This window comes from Meleagris gallopavo, chromosome 3, assembly GCF_000146605.3.
Source record: "Meleagris gallopavo isolate NT-WF06-2002-E0010 breed Aviagen turkey brand Nicholas breeding stock chromosome 3, Turkey_5.1, whole genome shotgun sequence".
NCBI lineage: Eukaryota > Metazoa > Chordata > Aves > Galliformes > Phasianidae > Meleagris > Meleagris gallopavo.
Genome location: NC_015013.2, coordinates 65,627,079 through 65,645,835, shown reverse-complemented (window position 1 = coordinate 65,645,835; position 18,757 = coordinate 65,627,079). Strand labels below are relative to the sequence as shown.

At 38.7% G+C, this 18,757-nt stretch overlaps 1 protein-coding gene across 1 annotated transcript in view; it reads right to left on the bottom strand.

Moving 5' to 3' along the window:
- The window catches only part of STMN2 (stathmin 2), a 33,025-nt gene that overhangs the window by 13,490 nt on the left and 778 nt on the right, over nucleotides 1-18,757 (bottom strand). The window lies entirely within an intron of this gene.

The window sequence follows — 18,757 nt, the reverse complement described above, 5'->3', positions numbered from 1 at the left end:
TTTGAAGCAAATAACACTACCTTTTGAAACTTCTGAAATTATTTCTAACGGCTGTGTTTATAAATTATGAAACCAATCCCTGTGTTGGTAAACATTTTGATACTTTCAAAAATCTTTTGTGGGCTCTTTACTTGCTGGATCCTCCTGCTGCATCTGCATGACAAGCAGGGATGCACAGCAGGATGAAATCTGCAGAGGGATGCAATCCCAAGGACTCCATGCTTCATGCTGTAGACATTTTGAGGGTCTTTTATTTATACTAGGTTAGTCCCATGATGTGAACAACCATTAGCTCCTGAGCTCAGTAGAAGTACAACTAAAGGATATCTTCCAGTTTTCTTTACCTCACAACTAAACCCATTTGTGTTCTCTCAGTTTGCTCTGCAGTGTAGACCAAAGCCTGGTCAACTGGGGTGCATTGATGATTCACTTCAAAATTGCTCTCCTGACCTCAGATGTAGTCAGCAACATTCCATATTTCTTCACTAAAGACAGAGGTCCTTCAGCTCGCCCCTAGATTGAAGCTAAGAGGTGAGAGCACTATGGCTGCCATTGGAAGTCAGCAAACAGTTATCTACTGCTGGGAGAAGCAGGAACATTAGGGAAAAAACACTGTTAAAACCACCCTGTCTGCTCTCATCTGTTATCAAATAGCTATAAGGAATTTTCTACAGTTTACACTGTAACATGAAAATCTTTACTGACTGATGGGCCATGGGCAATCCAGGTCAGATTTTGTTCCTTGGCAAAGCAGACTTAGGACAGATTGCTGTGTCACAGCAGAGACCATTATTCATAATCAAGACTATTTTTAACACATGAAAGCAGAGAGATAAGTGTAAATGTTACTTTATAATTAACATCTGATGAACGTAAATCTGTTGATTCATTTTCCGTTACGGAATCCAATCTACATGTTATAAAATGTTACTAATTTTTGAAAACTGAAGTGCCACCAGCCAACTTACTCTTGAGAATCTGTGCATCTGGAAGGAAGTTTGAATGGGCATATTGGCCATGGCCAAAATGTGCAACTCATAGGATAGCTCCATTGCCTTGCTGGGCATCCACAAGACAGTCAGCTTCCCAAGATGAATTACAGTCACTAACTGAAATCCTACTTTTTTTAAAATTTATTTGGAAGAGAGTGTAAGAGTAAGAAATAAGATTCAATGAAGCATGGAATGCAAGGTACAGAATACCTACCACTACCATCCTCACACTGATCTCTCGAGAATGTTACTGAGAGAACAGCTTTTTACAAATTTCACTTTGTGACTGCTCTCTCGGAAGTGCTAGAGTTTTTGGTTTGTCATGAAAAGCCACATCATTTTGTGAACACCAAAAGACACACTCTGTTGACCAGTGATTTTATTTTCGTAATTCATTTGAGTAATATTGTGCATACTTTTCTGTGAAATGAAATGGTGTTATGTAATAACTGTAACAGAAGCAAGCTGAGATAACCCTATCAAATTATTGTCTATCTGGCATGCATTTTATCCATATTTCGCTTTTCTCTTAATCACTGAAGATAAAATTTTGATTAATCTCTGTAGATTTAAAAGAAAGCACACAGGAAAAAAAAAATTAGTTGGTTTTATCCTTTTTGATTATAAACAGGGCCATTCTTTGTTGATCAAGTCTTTAAAAAGCACGCTCTTCATTTACTGCAAAGCAGTTTCGTGTGGAGAGAATTTGAATGATGTCCCATGCCCCTTAATTTTTGATATTTCAATATCTGTGCCATAAGAGAAGGAGATAGAAACTGTGAAAAGGAAAGAAGAAACAGAATGCAGAAAAGAAATTCTGAATTACTGAGTTTCCTTTGTGAACACTGACAATAAAGTGCACAATAAGTGCAGAAAATGAGATAGAACTTGGACAGATTAATCTGCTTTTGTGGTAACTGAGAATTTTAAAAAGTAGTTTTAGGCATTCATTTCTGTAACCTTCATGGACATTTTGAAATCCATGGTTCCAGCAGAAGTATGTGCAGTTTTATTCTCTCTGGATAGAAAGCTTTTTTAGAAAAATAGATTAAAATGGTTTGGAGGAGAACCAAGTAACAATGCTGTTCAAAGAAGCACAGGGTGGCAGTGGAATTAGGGAGCATGACTTCTTCAAAACACAAGAACTGATGAGAATGACAGATCTGACCCTTCATTCTATTATGACTGTGTCAAATTGTACCAAACCATTAACCCTACCATCGAATGAAAGCTCTCACATGGCCTTTCTATAGCACAGGTGGCAGAGCAGTATCTGGCTGGAAAACCCACCCACAGGAATACACAAGCAGCTGTTTGCTTATGCAGACTGCCCAATAATGCCTTCCTGGACTATTCCAGATGCTATGTCCACAGTTTTTACTTAATGAGTGGGATTTGATTCAAATGTTGTTCACTTTCTGATGTCAGAATGCAAAGATGTGAAGTTATTGCACTGTAATATTTCTGTGCATGTAATTTTCCCTGGTAGAGCTAATAGAAAATCCATTTACTGAACCCCGATTGTGCTGTTCCTGAAATTCACTTGAATTTCAGTGAACATATTCCAGGGTTCAAAAAGAAATCCACAGATTTTTCCCTGGGGACAGAAAACCTCCTCCCACAGTACCTGCCTTGCCTTTGCCATTTTCTTAAGATTCCCCCTGCGCACCTCAGAATTTTCCCTGCCTCCACCCCATCTTCCTTCCCCAGTTTTCTTCCCATAGAGGTTCTTCTTTAGGCAAGGATGTCAGCTACTAAAACAGACTGAAGAAAATGGAGAGGATGAATAGCAAGGAATGAACTTAAAGGCTGTTATACTCCTAAGACAGCATAATTTCCTGCCAGTTAACTGAAAGCAGTTGTTTAATTTTTCATTGTACCTCTTTGGTTCTTTACACAAATTCTTCAAATTATTTGGCAGGATGCTAATGTTTAAGATGCTGAAGTTTTGCTTATCATCATAAGAGGCCACCACACTCATAGATAGTTCTTGATACACTATTATTGCCTAAGTGTGAAATCCAGGTGTGGACCGTGGTTCACAATCATTTAATACAACCCCATCCAGTAATCATTCTGCTATCTGCCATCTCCTATATCTTCTGGAAGCACAAAAGACAATGGAAATTCAGATATAAGTGAAGAGATTCTCCTGAATCAGAACCAGGTAGAAAAAGGCGATGGGCAGTAAGAGCTGCACCAGGAGAATCAATCCCCCTTACCTGGCCCACCTCACCTGCAAGAGAACTGCTGTAGTTTTGACTGCACACCTGCCCACTGGGAAAACAGCCTCTTCTGATGGTATTGTAGCAATCTCTGCTCTGTCATGTCTTACAGAAAAATTAAATTCTACTTTTCATTTATGACTACTGGTAAGAGTAGTAGTAATAATGATAGTACATGTATCAGTCTGAGTCTGATCCTGTCATTAACATTCCTGTTCTCAAGGAAAATCCCCAGGCTCTTACTTGAGACTTACACGGATGATTTAAGGATCAAAACCTTAAGCTGTGGAATTTCTGATTGGCTGGATTTGCTTTGCATGACTTAATGCTCACTGTGCAACATATTTCCTTTGCCTCATGTGCCTAAAGAGCTTCCACACACTCTCTTGCCAGCACGTGGAGCCATTAGAATCCTTTACTTCTGAGAAAGGTCACATGTAAAGTGGCTTAAAAAGTCAGATATTTCACCCCAGAACGTCTGCTAATACAGCTTTGAAGATCTTCCCTGGTAAGTGGCACAGAACCTACAGACAACCCATGTAGATACCATGTACTGAGTGGGAAGCACAATTTCAAGCTCTTGTACTGAACACACCAGTTTCCTCCAAAGCACCCTGCAGTCAAGGGCCAGACTATCGGAGATGCTGCTTGCGTGCTCCTAAGGCCATTTCATTATTATGTTGTAGAAGCATACAGAAATCCAGCTGAGATATGCACCACTTTTGTACAAACACGTCAGAGGCAAACACCCTCTGCCAAACATCTTAAAGTGTAAGTGAGAAAGTCAGGCAGAGTGCACTGAGGGTGAAATAACCCAGAGCTGACAAAAATGGCCACAGGTCACAGACTCGGTCTGTAGGAAAGCTTCATGGAGAACCCAGTCTCCTGATGTCAGAATGAGTGACTCTTTCGTCCTGGACTCTTTTCGTCCAGGACCTCTCGTCCTGGTGGACGACAGGTTGGCCATGAGCCAGCAGTGTGCCCTCGTGGCCAAAAAGGCCAATGGCATTCTGGGGTGCATTAAGAAGAGCGTGTCCAGCAGGTCGAGGGAGGTGATCCTCCCCCTCTACTCTGCCCTGGTAAGGCCTCATCTGGAGTACTGTGTCCAGTTCTGGGCTCCCCAGTACAAAAAGACAGGGATCTCTTGGAAAGAGTCCAGCGGAGGGCCACAAAGATGGTGAAGGGCCTGGAGCATCTCCCCTATGAAGAAAGGCTAAGTAAACTGGGTCTGTTTAGCCTTGAGAAAGAAGACTGAGAGGGGACCTGATCCAGGTTTATAAATATCTGAGGTGTGGCGGCCATAGTAGTGAGGCCAGTCTCTTTTCAGTGGTACGTGGAGACAGGACGAGGGGAAATGGACATAAGCTGCAGCACAGGAAGTTTCGCACGAATGTGCGTAAGAACTTCTTCATGGTGAGGGTGACGGAGCACTGGAACAGGCTGCCCAGGGAGGTTGTGGAGTCTCCTTCTCTGGAGATATTCAAGTCTCGCCTGGACGCCTACCTGTGCGACCTGGTGTAGGGAACCTGCTTTGGCAGGGGGGTTGGTCTCGATGATCTCTAGAGGTCCCTTCCAACCCCTACAATTCTGTGATTCTGTGATTCTGTGATTCATTGGCCCAGGCTGTCTCTTTGAGAATGGTGCAGATGATATGGGTCCTGGCTGGTAGAACAGCCTCTGAAGGAAGGATGCAAATCAAATTTGATGGAACGGAGTGGTAATAGATTAGTTAAGCAGCCTGCTATGATCAAACAACATAATCCCAAGGTATGAAATGGGCTGTAGGTTCTATTTTAGCACAGTAAGACTGGATTAGTGGAGCGGGATGTGACAGAGTTGGCTTCTAGCATTTGTTTTGAATCTCAACCTTGGAACAGAAGCATGCATTCCATGTTTCACAACAATCTCTTCAGAGACTTCACTGACTTCACTGCATCACAGCGATCCCTAAATGTAGCCTCAACAAACATTTCCTGGGTTGCATCACATTTCTGGTGACATTTTAATCTATATTGGCTGGAGAGTCATGACATAATCCTAGGATATTGATCATATTATCACGAATGAATTAGGAGTTTTGCTACTGCCTCTTTTCAACTTGACATGGTAGATCTTTTCTGGATACATACTGATAGTATTTCAATTATTTTATGGCCTGCTCCTCCCTCGCTCCCCGTCTCTGGATTTGGATTACAGTTCTATGACCCACACTGAGCTTCTGGATAAGAGCAACTTCTAGCAGAATTATCCACAAGTTCTAGAAGTAAGCCATGGATACAACAACAAGCAAAGGAATGGTTTCTGCATAGCAGGCAGTTAAGAAAGAATGGGTATAGAATCCAACTTTTTCTGTTTCCATAATTAAAGGAATCTCAGCTGATGTAAATTGGAGCACCTCATTCAGGCAAAAAGAAATGCATTACTACAGTTTCTGTTCCCGGAAGGTCCGTTCCTTGCTGTTTATCTGGGACTCAGATATTTGTAAGAACTAAAAGTCAGATATGAAATGTGTTGCCCTTTTAATTTTTTTTTTAATAATAATTCATATATGATTTGTAACTACAGTCCTCATTAATGCACGCTTTGTGCCACTCCAAGGTACTGATATCCTTAATGTCTTCCAATATTTAAAAAATTGTTCTTTGAACTAATGAAAGCCAAAATATTAGTCATAAGTTAAGACACAGAAAATGAGCTGTGAATTCAATTGTAAGGAGTATATATTTGTTTTAGGGAAAGACAATACTGAGGGCAATCAGCTAAGTAGAGATTTGTGCTTTTATTATAAGGGATAAATGCAATTATAATTTGCAGCTTGGTTGGACTCTTGATCTTTATATCCCAGTAATTAAATATATTCCTTGCTTGCTGAGTCATTTCAGCTAGTGCAGAACATATTTTAATTATTTTCACACTATAATTACCAGGAGAATCCATTTTAGAAACAATGCACTACTGTGAGTGCTGGGAAAGATACCCCTCAAATAAACCCAGTCACGTAGCCTAGAAAACTCATTTTATAACATCTGAAATAAACATGCAGAAGCACTCATTATTTAGTATATATATGCCTTATATATATGCATAATACTTTTTACAAAACCCTTTTTTTTTTTCCTGTAAGTTTATTGGTTGATTTTGAGCAATCTGCATGCATTTAATGTACTTAATCCAAAGCTAAACATGTTTAACCGCACCTTTGTTCTACACAATCATTCCTATGAGCTGCTATGACTACCGGATAAATGTCAAAATGAAAATGAGAATGAAAGGAGACAGTCTGAAAAATCCAATTTTCTTCTGAGTTCTGAATGGAATTTTAATTCTGTGGGACATTTTAAAATAAGGATATCTCATCCATGTGAATAAAAGCATTTGTTTGCTTTCTGTACACAATTACAAATGGTGTATGTAAGTAGATTACTTAAAAATGAAGTGTTTCTATCTTTGCAGTAATACAACATACACATTATAATCATGTTAATTAAAACTGCATTTTAAATTTGAGTGCCAGAACAAAGTGTAGATGACTTTTAGATCTCTATATAAAACTGTTTGCCATTAGAGTTCATACGTATAACTTGTAACTGTGGAGCTTTTTTACTTTGAATCCAAGCATGTAACAACCCTGTTACTGATCCTCTGATGCTCTGATTTATGACTATCATATGGCTTAAATACCCTTTTCCTAAAAGTAATTATAATAATTTAAGAGTTCTCTCGATTAGGTATATATGGGAGCAAGAGGTTGTATTTATTTAATTATAGGCTGTTCCAAAGAACTGAATTTCTAGGTTTAGACAGACTTCGACCCTGAGTTAAGAAAGTCTCTCTGTGTAGGAAGTACATCTATGGTGTGTTTATCTTTGGGAAATCTTTGGGTCTAAAAATATTGTCTTGAGATTTTGAAGGTCTTCTACAGTACTGCACAGAGTAAGCACTCATGACATCAACTCCCTGATCTACCATGCTGATACAAAGCAGTTTTTGTAAAACTCACCTTTTTCATTTGGTGTTATCTCATAAGAAGAGGGCAGTGGATTGACTAGAAAACAATTTTTTGGCAGATCCTCAAGTCTAGAAGATTTGAGGCTACTCCTAGACATTTCAGTGATCAGCATGCCCACAGTACAAATCCATTTTCACAGCATTTAAGAACATAGGATAATTTTCTGCTAGACTTGAATGCAGCCCTAAAAAGACTACAAATGCCTAAATGGTATTTCAGATAATGTTTCAGTACGTAGCTACATAAACCCGTAAATGCTAGTGCTTAAAGATGAAGTCTTAAGCACTAAAATAGGAGTAGATACTGGGCAATGATCATTTTTGTTTTTCTGGGGGGCTTTGAAAGTCTCATGTGGAAGAGCTTTTTTGCAATGTCCTCTATCCTCCTATAAGGAGATCAGGTGAGGAAAATTGAGGGAGAGGCCAGCCAGATGTAGAGTTGTGTGTGAATGAACAGGCTGAGATGTTGGGTTGATTGTACGTATTTGGTGTTGTGAGGCTCCATCTGAGCTACTGCCTCCAGTTAAAGGGAAACACGGACAAACAGGAGCAGATTTAGCAGAGGGTTCCCTGCAGCACGTGACCTGTAAAGGCTTGTGGAAGGGATCAGATTTGTTTAGTTGGCAAAGAGGACTCTTAAGGGGTGATAGGCTAGTTCCTTAAACTATAGAGGGATGATCCATGAAATGGCAGAGCCAATCCCCCCAGCCAGGTACTGCCAGATAGCAGAAGGAGCTACAGCCACAAACTGTGGCTTGGGATGTTAGCTGTGAGATTATCCATGGAAGATTTCAGAAGCTGGCTAAATGAACTCATGATAGTCCTGTTTCATGTAGCAGGATAGGGTAAATGACCTCTAGATATCTCTCCAACCAGATTTTCAGTTCCCAGCTCATCTTATGGGAGGTAAGGCTTGCTAGTAGCTCCTTCCTTCACTGATATCCATCCTACTTCCTTGCCAAAGAACCTCATGGTTTCTTTTTGCCATGTTGCTGTGGTAGCACAAGAGAGAGACCCCAGCCCACTTGGCTGCTGGACTTCAGGTGTAGTCATTACCACTTCTCCAATCATCCTACCTCTTTGAGAAACACAGTGATTCAAGTACTCTTTCAGGTCTGCAAGCAATAAAACACACAGAACAGAAGGAGGCAAAAAATAAGATACACAGAAGGAGATACCATCATTGTAACTATTTATTTATTTATTTATTGGCTTTCCATCACTGGGGGGGGATTTTGTATGGTTTTTGGAGTCTAAGTCATCATCTCATACTTAGAACTATTGCAAATAAAATAATAGCTTGTGCATCAGTGAATATTAACTTAGGTAGCACAAAAAATCCAGGGTCTCTGCAAGTTTTGTTATTAAGCAAAACCACTAAAACATATTAGAAAGAGAGCCTGTGAATATAACTGTGTCTATTTTAGCCAGAAATTGCCACGAATTAAATCAGTTATGGTCAAGCCTAAAACCAAATCCAGACCACATAATAAATCTAAAGATTTGTTGTGGAGTGTCTTTTTATGGGGATATTTGAGACCCTTCTGGATGCCTACCTGTGATACCTACTGTAGGGTACCTGCTTTACCAGGGGGATTGGACTTGATGTTCTCTTGAGGTGCCTTCCAAACCCTGTGATTCTGTGATTTGATTGGACATGCATTGCCATTATTAGTAAAACTTATTAGTGCTGTGTTAACCAACGAAGTGACTTCTGTGAACTGATGGATGAAATCTTCAGCAACATTCCAGACTTTTCTGCAAGTCAATCCAAAAGTTCTTTTGATTTTGAGTGGGGATTTATCCAACAAATGCTTTCTCAGGGGCTGAGATGATTTTTTTGAGCTATCTGCAAAATGTCTGTTATTCTGTGGCTTTCAGCTATTTTTCTGCATGACCAAACTATTGATGCACCTATTATTACTAATGAACTGATAAATATTTCTACCAGAATGTCCTGGCATGTCTTCAGGCCTATCTACAAATATTAGATTGCCTAAATTAAGAAAACAATTATACCACTCAGCAGCATATTATTAAAGTTTATCAGTCAGGCAAAGATTATAAATCTTATTGATTATTTTAGTCAGAGGATGTGTAAAATGAATAATAATTAAATAAAAGAATGGCAAACCATGCTGATGGTGCAAACAAGTTAATATATTATTCATAATTCGTGAAACTGTCTGAGAGAGAGAAATTGGTGGGACAATTTTCTTACAATTAACACAAAAAAAGAGCAACCAGTGGTTAGAGGAAGCCACCTATGTGAGAAGTAGCTTTGCTCAGATTTGCATAATACAAACATGCAGACCGTGAAGATGTAAAATAAATGCATAGCTGTATAAAAACTACAGCAACTTATACAGATTTTAATAACGTGACTGCTCTGAATTAAGTCTTTCATTATCCACCAGTTTTTCAGATTTTTCTACTTTTACACAGTTTTTCAATTTAGTCATTTTTTTCCTGTTTTGAAATATTTTGTCTGGATGAGGAGCTGTGAGATATGGCTTAGTAGCTCGTGGTAGCAGTGGTAATGAGAAGACGGTTGGACTAGATGATCCTATAGGTCGTTTCCAACCTTGTGATTCTATGATTCTATGATTCTATGATATCACTGAAGCAATAATTATCTACATGTCATTTGTTGTGTCAGTCTATTTATCTCTTTGTACCTGTCTGCCTGCCTGCCTGCCTGTATGAGTCTATTTACTTGCTGTACTTCTCTGCTGCTAAATGAACTCCATCAGCAGTTGATCCCTGTCAAGATGCACTTTTGATGCTTGAGGTCTCTGATGGGGGGTGCCTGGCTTATTTAGAGTAAGGAGACTTGCCTGTAATACTTACATTTCCAGTACACTGTGCACAACCACATCCCAGCATCAACACTTTTGCTAAAGGCAAGTCAAAACTTCTTCCATGCTCATCTTCAGCTTGCTCTTTGTAACAGCCTTACCAAGCTTCCAGGGCTGGCCTGCTCGTCACATATTTCAATATATCTGAAAACTAACTGGAGCTTATAATGCCCTGATTTTTCTCTTCTGCTATGTAATCAAATTCCTTTTCCTGTATTAAAAAGTCTCTTTTCCTGTATAACCCAATTCTCCTTTATTAGTGTGTTTGGCTCTTATATGACTATTCAAAATAATGAAGGAAATGCTTCCTTCCTAAGCTGCTTCTGGAGATTTACAGGGGAAAAAAATCATCATCATACATAAATCAACATGGAGGCTGTTGCAGTAGATTTGTACCAGCTTAGGACATCATTCTAGTAAGATCAGTATTCCTGATCTTTGCACACCTTATCCACTCAAGTGTATGGCCAATACGTCATAGTGAGTGCTATTTCCCATCTAGTGACATTTTTTTAGTTCACTTGCATGAGAAAGCGTAGGAGACCTTGTTCCACCATCATGTGGATAAATTATAGTGATTTGGCCAACTGTTTTCTTGATTGGAGGGCTGCCTGCTGATGAATTTAGGTGAAATTTTTATCAAAAATCATTTCACCATTTCAGGGAAGATGACTACAGAAAAATAGAGAGCTTGCATATGGCAAACTGGACAAATACTGCATTTGTTTGAAAATCTCTACACTCTGTGCCAGGAAATCATTCTTTCCTTGAAAAATCTGCCCAGGCTGGCAATGGAATATCCACTGAAATATCTGTTTTCAGGCTTCCCTCAGGACAAGGAGAGACATGTCCAAAAATGAACAGCCAAATTCTCTAAAGATACTTTGTTCTGGACACGTCTGAATTCACATGAGCTGAGAATGATGCTTCAAACACTGTTCCTCCTGTGGGCCAGAGAAGTGCTGGAAATTGGAAAAAGAAAACAACTATTCTGTAGTGTCAGCTCCTCTGTGTCTGGTCCCTCAGAGGTGTAGAGGTTTACTGAAGGACCACTAATGGCTATGTGAAGGGAAGAAAATTGAATCTGCCTGGTAGAAGAAATTGCCAATAGCAGATAAATGAAAATAAAAATAAATTATAATGGTAAAGCCTGGTAAGGGATGGAATAATTGAAAAAGGACCCAGAATGGTGACTGGATAGACTGAGCTTGAGAAAAAGGGCATCAAGGAGATGGACTGGGAGTAGAAATCAGTGGGTGGGAGAGATGGAGCAGATGGGAAGCTGCGATTAGAATGGCAGAATGCTCAGAAGGAAGTTCAGTGTTGGGAAATCAAAAATAGAAGTCTTCCTGACTGCCAGCTCAAGCTTTCCTCTGAAGAATAAATGGCATTTGAAAGACTATAGGAATATTAGAACAGCAGCTCAGGGACAGACTGAGGTTCATATGATCTAATATTCTTTTTCCAGTATACTTTTCCTTAATTTTTGCTTTTTTCCAGGAATGTCGCCACATAGAAATGTATCAAGTGAAATTTTGTAAGCTTTGTGTTGCAGATTGTTTCTGTTTGATTCCCTAAATGGCCTAAGTTTTATGCTGTGGTTCAGTGTTTATTCTCATTATTGCAAGTTTTTATCCTCCTTGACTGCACTGCCACCTCTCATGCAGAAGAGATCAGGATACCAGAAAAGCTGAGACTGCAGAATAACACTGGTGACCTACACCAAGTGATAATTACAACTTTGCAGTGCACATGAAAATACCTCTGCCATATTTAATCCTGTTTTTAAGACCTTCCACCACTAGAAGGTGAAAGTCTTTTCACTGTTACACTTCTTGATGATTCACTTAAAAACACCGTGAATACACTTCAGAAGGGAATAACTTGAATCCTCCATTTCTCTTAAGCAATCACTATAGATATTCCACTTACAAAATAATCACGCTTAGCATTAGGACATTGTTTTGTCATCAGTGAGTTATTTGACTTGAGGACAATATTTTATTAATAAATATTAAACTTTTATTTTTTAAACCACAGTGAGTATGGGGATCTTTCCTATCTACAGTGTATAATATTGAAAGCTACCTGCCTGGAATCCTAACAGTATCAAAAATATCTAAATGAATAGAAAAGGCATTAGCTTAAAAAGAGTCATTTACATTACATTTACATAATAAATTGAATGAATGCCAGGATCTGAAGATACAAAACTATATTCGAGCGATAATAAATATGACTGCTGGGTGACATTAGCTGTGCTTTCTTTTCACATGTGAATGATGTAAGAAGTAAATATATCAGAACTGTTAAATTTGAGATTTAATAAATCCTAATAAAATTGTTTACAGAACTGAATTTCACTTCAAAAAATGCATTTGAAAAAAATGATGGAAACCAATTCGTGTATTCTATTTTAACTTAAAACATTTCCCAGGAACATACAAAGATTTCTTACAGCTCCACTCAGGTAACTGGAGGACAAAAATACTGAAAAATCACTAATTTTAATATACTATCATAAGTAAGATGTAGGTCAATTTTTTGGTGAATCTTTGACCTTTATGTAGTCTGTATAGCTTTTGAGATGAAAAATAATAACCCTAATAATTTTATACACTTAGGGAATCTTGCCAGGGAATTCACATCAGTCATTGTCAGAGTGGAAACCAGAGAATATAATAAAACCAAAGCAAAAATGGTCACTGATGTTTTCAAAAACTTTAGAAAGGATCAAAAATAATACCAAGATCAGAAGTTACAATGACATTGTCACCCAGTGCCTAGTGAATATATTTAAATGCAAGTAAACTCAAATATTAAAACATATCTTAGCATACCTTAAAGTAAAACATAGACTAGCTGAACCTAAATTCTCAATTTGTAGTCATTCTATGCTAACAGGTATAAAATAACCACATTTACCTGAGATATTCTGTAAGGATTATAAGAAGCACCTTCAGAAAGCTAAGTTATCTTTAGACAGAAAGTTGCTTTGTTTTCTGACCTGATAGTTTTCTGCAAATTCAGTAACAGGAGAGCATTGTTACGCATTTCTATACATTATGGAACATAATTTCACAGCACAATGCTGAAATAATTATATAAAGTTATGCCCATGTTAATGAAGAGAAAGTCAAATAATAAAAAGAGTAAGGGATAAATTGAATAGGGGAGATGGATGTCTATATTGGCATTTAAGAAAAAAACAGGCTTCAATCTCTACGAAATTAGAGGATTTAACCTGAAGGTCCCTAATTTCCACCCAAAGAGAATCAAATTTTGTTTTCAGCTCCTGCAAATGTTCCTACTTTTACTCCAGTGGCTGTAGTGTGCAACATCCTACAATGGTTCCATGAGCCAGGACTTCCCAGGTACTCAGTGGGACTCATCTTCCACCTACTTGCCTTCGTGTCCTCTCTCCAGCATGAAGCTGTTCCCATGGGTAAGAGGACACAGCTTAGCTCTGGCACTCTCCTGGGAGCCACACTAGGACCAGTGCCACAACTGGAGGCCAACCACCAACTGTAGGGCCAAAGAGGATGCACTCATTGCCACCTCTCTTCCTGCCGTGATGGTGAAGACCCCAGTGATTGGTTTTGTGTACTAGAATGAGTGCATAAATTATGCATTTTTTTCATGAACAACTTGGATTAGACAACTACACCTACGAAAAATGTTTCTAAATGTGTCAATCAGTGACTAATGTTCCATGTAGATGCTCTACATCAGTTTTTAACTGTACATCCTTTAAGCTTGAATTCACTTCATTTGTTAAATTATGTATTATCAGAAAATGAAAACATAGTAAGTGGAGGAAAATGAAATAATTGAAGAGCAGGTTTGTATGCTGGCTGCTGCTCAGACACATTATGTCTTGAATATTTTGCTCCCAGGAACCATCATTTCTGCATGACACCTTTCTTCTATTTGAGGATGCAGGTCTGTGCAGACTGAGGTCTCAAAAAATTTTAGTTTCTTAGTTTTTGATAGTGGTGAGCCACTATAGTAATGCCTAGAGTAATTACTTAATTACTAGAGTAATGTCTAGAGTAACAAACACTGCCTTCTCAACAGCCATAGGTGCACCTGTCAGGATTGAGAGGTAGAACTGCAGGCTGCGGCAGCACACTGACCCATTTCCAAGTGAGATCAACAGTATCTTTAAAAAAAATAAAAACCAGCAGTGGATCAGAGTGCTTCCACAGAAATCACTGACTGTGTACACCATGAAAAATAGTGAATATTGGTTATTCCTCTGAATTATCTGCCAGATTTCTGCACTCCTGTAGGCTCAGCCCTGAATTCCACTGAGACCAAGGAGACAAGACTTGTAGATTTGTTTCATCTACCATCCATTTTATGGGTTCTGCTGAGGAAGGTTCTCTTCAAGCTTCCGGATGACAGCAGTAGTTTTTATTTATAAAAGACAGTTGTCTGGGCAATGAACACCGGATCTTTGAAGGCAGCGCAAGTGATCACTGCTGGTTTGTGACACAATATTCACTCGTCCTCAAAGAATTGTGCAGAACTACTGGTAGTGCCAGGATAAAAAAAAATTGAGGCCTGGTATTGCAGGTTTAAAGACAAATGTAGTCAATATATGTAAAGCCTTTGGGAAAGAAACATGTTCAATTAGAAAAAAGTCTTGTTGGAGGATTCCATTTCCAGCTGAGTTGTTGCCTACTGGTCAGACTACAGGATTATTAACTGGTGATCAACGTGCCATTTAACATTCAATTCTCTTTCAGAGAGTTAATTTTCCAGATATCTCAATTGTTTGCAGTGGCACCATTTTAGGATGCCTTGTTTAAGGCATAGGGCTTAAATAAGCCTAGGGCTTTTTTTTTCTTTTCTTTTCTTTTTCTTTTTCTTTTCTTTTTCTTTTCTTTTTCTTTTTCTTTTTCTTTTTCTTTTTCTTTCCAGGAGCACTGAATATCTCTTGTTCCTCTTAGCTTTGTCTTCTAAGGCAGTTGAATTAGACTTACATGAAAATGCTCCATGGGTTAAGTACTGCCCAGACCCACCTGCCATGAGAACCCTCTGATCTCTGCTCTTCAGCCTACACATTAATGCTTATTTCTCACAGGAGGCTTTTAGGAGAATTAATCTCTTAATTTTTGCACAGTCTTTGAAGACTAAAATGTCACCTAAGTGTATTGCTGAATATGACCATCCAATCACTCTGCTATAATCAGTCTTTTAATTAGTGGTATTAATTTGAAAATGGAGAATTCTTTTCTGAAAAAAATGAATATAAATGTCACCTGGGAAAAATCTAACCATGCCATTAGATTACATGCATAATTATGGTAAGAAAAAATGTGTGCAAAGTGCAATCTAGAGAAACGTGCTATTGTAGTGCAAATATCAAAGAAATGAAAAAAGATTCCAGGCTAAATTAATTAATTAAGAGAAAACCTGAGAAAAATCAACGTCAATAGATTATAAGAATACATTATTAAGCAGAGAAGTGCTTAGCTAGATAGAGCTTGTATTAGGACAAGAGAAGATAGATGTAGAGGCAAGAAAATATTTTGGGAGTGTTCAAGCTGCTGATTTTTATTTTCTCTGAATGTTATGGGATATCTTCCATAAGGTGATGGAATAGATGATGCTATGTTCTCCTGTTTCAGCATTTCACAGGGTAAGTAAAGAACTGCTATGAAGCAACATAAGCTCTTAACCACATGGACTGTTAGTGAAATTATTACTGTCCGAATTTTCAATAGCAGGAAGAGTAATCTACTTTTTTAAACACAGGAAAAAAAATGTAAATAAGTGTTAACCTTGAGTTCTCACGTGAACTGTACTGGCCAGCAAATTTATATTAGCATAGTGATGATCAGAAGAATGATCAACAGATTAATTGAAATGTTTCTTCTGCGAGAACTTGATAAAATTCGGAATGGTGATGTCTCAGTCAAATCACATTTCTGTCAACATTATAAAACAACAAATTCTTTTTTCTGAATCTCATCTACATTAATTCTTATTTTAAAGTAATTTTATATTAGTCTATTCAAATATGTAAATTTCTAACAGTTAGTATATTGATGACTTGTGTTCACTTATTTACAAAAGGGGAAGAAAACAGGTTAAAACCTTCACTGAAAGCCTGCACAATATGGAAGGAAGCATTTTTAGTCTGAATGCAGCCTGGCACTTGGCCATATGTTGTTTAACTTGAAGCTTGTCATTGCTATTGATGTCCAGATGACTACTCATGTGCAATTGTCAGAGTAATTGTTTAAGAGTACTGGCAGATCAGAGCAAAATGCTTAGCTCTTCGTGGTGGAAAGCCTACTTATCAAAATAATTGAACCAGTTAAAATCAACAACCATACATATATTTATAACTTTGTATGTATGTTTACATACCAGATAAAACAATAATGCAGTACTCCATTAATAGACAAACTGAGCAGCAACAGTGCATCCATCAAGCTAAGTGTTTAGATCTGAGCTTGTAGCTAAAACACAAAGGATAAAAGAACAATACTCTGAAGCGCTTTTACAATGGTTTAATCAGTCTTACTGAGAGGCAACGTGGGGTTGCCTAAATATTTATGTTGCCATAAATTCCACCCATTTGTCACCTCACAGACTTCCTGACTATCTCAACATAGTCCAAATTAAAACACTCCTTTAACACATTATTCACGCATATCCCGTTTATTTCTGTTAGACCAATTGCTATAAAATAAGCGAGGACCATAAACAGGACCATGACTTTCTGTACAGTAATTGCCTGAGCATGTTCTCAGAACAAGTATTCTTTAAATTAAACACAGCAAGAAAACAGCGGAATAATGATTTCAGACGCATTTTCTTTTTGTTCGAGCAGCATTACTGCCTGTTCCACCCTCACACTGCCATGTACATGCTCTAAGATGGATTATACAACCACGTACACAGCCTGTCAGGTCTGTAGTGACCCCACCCAAAAAAATCAGCTGATTTAATGTTCTAAAATGCACCTCTTGTGTGCTATCCATATAACCCAAGTTTTATTTGGAAGAAGAAGTCAAGAGGACAGCGCCATTTAAAAGTCGCCACATCTTCTGCAATCACATTATATGCATTTATTTTTTAAATAAGACACACATATGCACATGCATGCATGTGCCTGGTGGGCATCATTCCTACATTATGCAAACTGCACAGAAAGAACTTCATGAGCATTCAGAGTACAACAAGCTCCAGAATTTCTTGTAGCTGTTGAAAATCCCATGTAAGTCAACGGAGTTATCTTTGAAAAGGTTTTATTTAATAGTCTTAACACAAAATTCCAAACACTTAATAATGATCTTTCTGGCAGAAGATAAACACAGATTATCAAGATAGGTATTTAGCACCTGCCTAAGTTGAGTTATGTGAAGAGTTCTGTTCAATGCCACTGGGGCTGTTCACCTCCTCAAACCCAGACACCTGCTTAAGTGTCTTGCTGGAGCAGGGCCAGAAACATAATGGTGGGCCAACTTAAGTTGATTAGAAATGTTCCATTGGCTCTGATGATAGCAGGGCCTCATCTTTATTGCCACTTTGCAAAATACAGTGCTTAATAGGGAAAAAATAATCAGGCACAGTGTAGGTCTCTTAGTGGTCTGTTGGGTAAAGCTTGGATACAGAGCAAATGCAGCTTATCTAGCAGAAAATGGAAGCACGTCTGACGGAGAAAACATCTACTCTTCCACAAGACAATAAAATTTCTTCTGTTGATTAAAGCCTCGAAATAGAGATGAAAGGGTTTATTGTTGTATGTTGTCTACATTCAAAATCTCCCTGAAAATAACTACAGTAAAGAAGAATGAAGTTTAAAGAAATGGTGAAAAGATGCTTTTGCCTTTGTGAGTTTTAAAGAGGGAAGATGCTTTTATTAACATTCACTTCATTTTTAATTGAACACTGTATTTAGTACTTTCAGAAACCTGCGCTAGATAGTTATATTGGTTTTAATTGCTTTTCTATGCTGCTTGTTAGCCAGGTATTAGTAGGCAAAGAGGAGCGATACGCCAGCCAGTCTCTGGGCAAATCTAATGATTTCCGCCATGTCTCTTGCTGCAGAAACCTCGATATTTGTGCTCTGAGAGATCATTAATCAAAGGCTGACGAGCCCTTTCTTTCCCAGTGACAGCACTCCTAGCAGGGCCTTCTGCAGCGATACGTCTCTGGCAGACGACAAATTATCAATACCGATTACCAGATTGCTGCAGCGGGGAGGGGAGGGCGTGCTCGCACTGCAGGGCTGGCCACAATCCACAGCCCTCATTCCTCCCCTCTACCCTCCCCCACATCCCCCCCCCCCGCTATTCGGGCATCCAGCTGTCTCCCGCCCTGTCCCCAGGGGTTCCATGGCCAGGCTAAAACGCCTCCCTTCCGCACCGATTATTCCTCGGGAGCGGAACATCAGCTTTCAGAGAAATAAACGCAGAATGCATCACGTACTGTGCCAGGAGGGCTCCGTGCAACTTCATGCACCGTGATTGAGAGTGATGACAGTGCACAGGGTGGGAATCTGAACGGAATTTGTTTCTCCGGAAAGGATGGTGTTGAAGCTCTCCATCATCTTTTCATGTGATTTGTGTGTGCGCGACTTTAATGATGAAACGTCTGTGAAAACTTCACTGCGTCAAACATAGGTCCTGTCTCATTTCACAGATGCACCCCCCCC